This window comes from Etheostoma spectabile, chromosome 3, assembly GCF_008692095.1.
Source record: "Etheostoma spectabile isolate EspeVRDwgs_2016 chromosome 3, UIUC_Espe_1.0, whole genome shotgun sequence".
NCBI classification, from domain to species: domain Eukaryota; kingdom Metazoa; phylum Chordata; class Actinopteri; order Perciformes; family Percidae; genus Etheostoma; species Etheostoma spectabile.
Genome location: NC_045735.1, coordinates 23279983 through 23284657, shown reverse-complemented (window position 1 = coordinate 23284657; position 4675 = coordinate 23279983).

The following is a 4675-nucleotide window of genomic DNA, read 5'->3' as shown; positions in this document are numbered from 1 at the left end:
CACACACACACACACACACACACACACACACACACACACACACACACACAACAGAGGAGGGATTTAGGGTTATTTATAAAACATTATTGCAGATTCAAGGTGGATTAAAGTTGTTCCAAACACAATACTCACATCTTCTGATGGATATAGGAAACTGTAACAGTATCACCCAGTATCTGGGTATGAGCTATGCACAGGGGGGAAGAAGAATAACAGAGCGACCTCTCCAAAATGCAACATTTGAGACATGTAGGTTTAAATCCAACTGATGCCACAATTCATCATGCTTTCTTCCCTGTCATGGAGAAACTTTCCTAAAAAGGAAGGTTAAATACTTCCCATGGTTAATCAGTATGATGGCATCTACAGTCCTTTTTTCCACTGCACTAAAGTTACTTTTAATATGTGTTGTGGCTGCTGGAAATGCCACAACAGCCAGGAAAGACAAGAAAAGGATGTGTAGGTCAGTCATGTGGCAGTGTTGCATGTAAAGGCTGGCACCCTTGCTAAATTGGTTCCTTTTAACTGATGGATAGACGGGCACAGGCAGCCGGACTAAATCAGATTCTGCTCCCCTGAGTGAAGTGCAGACAGGCTGATAGGCAGTGAAGCACCAATATGAATTTTTGCTGGGAAAACTAGGTTATGTTTTTTATTGCTGTATATTATAGAATGTTCCCTGACCAAATTTTGTATCAAACTTTGACCAACAAATCCCCACGTGAATATTGTACTGTAATATCACAACCGTAAAACTGCATCTTTGTTGTTGTTTTTTACTGTCATTGCAACAGGTACCATTGATTGGTTGTCATTCTCTAGAGGGTGGGCTTTGAGGGTCAGAGAAGAGTAAAAAGAGAGGAGAGTGGTGTTCAATGGAGAGCCTTCTTGTTGAGACCGTGATGAACAATGACTGAGAACCCACATCCATTTAGTGTTTTTGTTTAGTTTCTGTCATCCTATTTCTTAACCTAAATTAACTGAAACTGACTCTTTGCTACCATTACTATCTGTGCTGGGACAGTACAGATTTAACAACTAAGATAAAATGTGTTCAATAGTAAGCTTTAGAGGTACTGGAAGGCAGATATTGCTATTGCTACCTGCTTCTGGTGCTAAGCTAAGATGTTTACTGTGCAGTTATGAGAGTGGTGTCAATCTTCTCATCTAACTCTCCACCAAAGAGCAAACAAGTGCATTTGCCAAAACTTGACTATACAGAATTATTTTCTCTCTCTTGTGGTTATGCATATGCATTGTTCTCTTACATTCTTCCTCTTGTATGTTAAGCTGGCACTAAGAAAGGGATTTTGACAGTTCACCACAGTGAACTTCTCAGCTCATCTCACACTTGACAGCTGCTTAAAACGGTGTTATCTCTGAACTAATGTTAAACCCCTTGACAAACACACCTCTTGTACACATTGATGGGTCACAGCAGGACTGTGTATGAGCTCGGTTCCCTTGAACCTTTCCATCACAGGATTCCAAGGTGATTCCCAAAGGATTTAACAGATCAAAACGGCTGCCATTTCATCTCTCTGCTGCCCTGCCAGCATTGGACCAATAGCTATTTGAACCAGGGATTCCCATTGTCACAGAGATCTAGCACTGGGTGATTGGATAAAGCGGGACGAGGTGTGCAGGCATCTCTGTGCAGGGTGGACCACAGCCCACTGTGACAGCTGGGTGTGTGTTTAAGATAGAAAAGCGGGGCAGGGTTACCCTCTATATCAGTGGAGAGACAGAGGGGTGTCAACAAGGCCTCAGAGACACCATTCCACACATTCTGGGACGCTATGTTTGTGTTTGTGTGTGTGTGTGTGTGTGCGTGTGTGCAAGGGTTTGCATGTGTGTGTGCGTGTGTGTCTGTGTGTAAGTATGTGTAGGCTATGTGCATATATGTCTATGCAATAACTAAATTTTCTAAGATGTCGAACATAATTTCCTAGCTCGAAAGCTGGCATTTTCGTACGGTTGGTGAGAAGTCATGAATTACACACACACACACACACACACACACACACACACACACCACACACACACACACACACACACACACACACACACACACACACACACACACAGCAGCTCCAGTATCTCTTTTTTTAGCTTCCAATTAGTCAATGAATAGCCTGATTGTTTACATTCTTCAGTGCTACAGTATGATGTGTCTTAACTTTTACATTTTAAATGTTGTGGTTACACAATACTTTTTCTTTAAATTGGCCCTCATGAGCAAAAATATCTCAGCCTCAGAAAAAAAAGGTCATGAATCAACCAGCTGATATATTTTTGTCCTTTTACCTGTTTCATTACCTTAGTTTTTTGACTCATATTATCTCCAAGAACAGACAGACATGTGCTTGCATACACTACCCAGAGATCAGAATTACTATTTTGGAAAGATCTAGTTTCTTTTTCTGTCCGTGTCCATCATGCAGTCTCCAGGTAATTAGAATACAAAGATGCCAGCAACAAGAGTTTGGCCTTGGCTACTGGAGTGAATATCAAAGGGTGATGGCATGCATCAGGGTACACAAGTGGTTCCACATTAGTTCCCAATGTTACACTGTTTTTTCAGAGCTTGACTGATGTTTGAGGTTAAACTGCCCTTGAAAACAAATATCCTCATAATCTCCATGTTCATGACCTAAAAGTGATTTTTCCACTTCGTAGAACATTGACACTCATTGTTTACAAATTCATGAATGGTTGACCAACTCTGAAATATATTATTAAATTAGGCTTATGAGATAAGATTGAAAGCTTGTCTGGAAACAGTAGTTTCACTAAATCTCACTACAAAGTCCAGCTTTTGATTATGGCATGATCTTCAGTTGGATCATTCATCAGCTACTAAGTGGACTTTGTGCTAAGATTGCATTCTCAACTGCTGTTTCTTACGTCAAAAATTAACATTGAACCTCATCTTTAAGCCAGCTTGCATGATAAATCCTTAAAGTGCTCAGAAGGAAATGGACATTTTCAAGTACAAGTAACTAACTGCTTCATGTGTTGGGGAAGATTGTGTGTTTGAAAGCTTCAAGTCAGCTACTAAATGAAGCTGGTGGTGAGATACTATCTACCAATAGATATTTAGGAAGTCAGATTGCCTGGATTGCAACACTATTGTCCATCAGACATAGACAAAAAATGGCAATTAAAATGGAAGCAGAATAGATTCCTGCCCTTTAAATTAACCCATCTTGCCCCTTTTATTGTGTGCACTGGATAAAAATGTTAAGCGTTGCTAATAAAATGGGTGGCAAAAGCTTTATCCCTGGCAGGTACTGTCCTTGGTTAATTACTTAACAAATGTATCTGACTCATGTCTGTTGCTAGCCAACACTCATTAAAGATTAAAGACTATTTTTATTTTTTGTATTTATTATACTTGTTTTGTTGTTATGATCCCGGAGAGGGCAGCTATGGTCTCCTGGATGACCAGCTGTTGTTTTGTAGCCCAAACTGAGTGTGCTGTTAAGACGACAAAGGGTTCCCACTGGTCAGCAGCTCAGCCTAGGACTGTAATTACTGAGATGGCTGAGGACAGGTGAGGGCTTCATTACACAACACACCCATGTGTAATCACACACAATGACGCACAGATTTTTCATGCTTGCAAACACGTACAAAGACCACTTTCAGTCCATGCATGCTGGAACACACTCACACCCAAAGGAGCTGTAGTCATGAATCTGGCTATAGAGGAATACATACACAAGATCTGAGCTAATAGGATGAAGGAAGCCGACAGAGAGCAGCAACCTTGGCAGAAAAAAAACATTAGACAGAATAGATCAGTTACAGTTTAGGAAAATGACTAAATGTCATCAGCAACTGCCCTGATGTGTAGGGTATTGTGTTTTGTTAAAAAGTATGCGTAAATTGAGATACTCATTTATTCTCATAATACAAGAGTATCCTCAGTTGCTAGAATTTGAGTGCAGTCAGAGGATGGATTAATGAAACGGATGAAAATGGAATGGCAAACAGTCTCCTTGGGATAGTTATCCTACTAACATTTTTATCCCTTAGTATCAAGTAAGCAGGGCCTATAGAATGATCCCTAGAGCATTTCTGTCTGTCTTTTGTTGGGAGATTAGATAGGCATGCTGCATGGCTTTGCCATCAGGGTTTAGGTCCTATATAATGGACCTGCCGGGCAAAATAATGAATGTCAGTAGGCTTGGATTCCAAAGATGTCCAGCCGAGAAGAGAAAACAGAAGGACAACTTAAACAATTTATCATTGACTAGATACTATAGATATATAACAGAACAACATGTCCCTGCTGGTATATTACACAATGGGGAACAAAGAGCAGTATCCGGCCAGGAAGTACCAAACAGTATTACAAAAGACGCAATAATGAATAACACGGATAGTTACTTATATTTATGACCTGCAAACATGCAAAACATCACAAAAGGGTACACATGACCAGTGAACTATAGTGAAAATACAATAAAACAGCAATTTTTTCTCAAAACAAAGGCTGCCAAACACAGGCAGGCCTATAATCGTTGCACATTGCACTACTACTAACTCATGCAACACAGCCACCGTTCATGTTATAAGTTCCTCTTCGGTTTTTTATATTTAACAAGTCAAAATACGTGCTCTTAAAAGGGTTTCAAAAGAGCCCCAAAAAGGAGAAACGTGCTCGTGC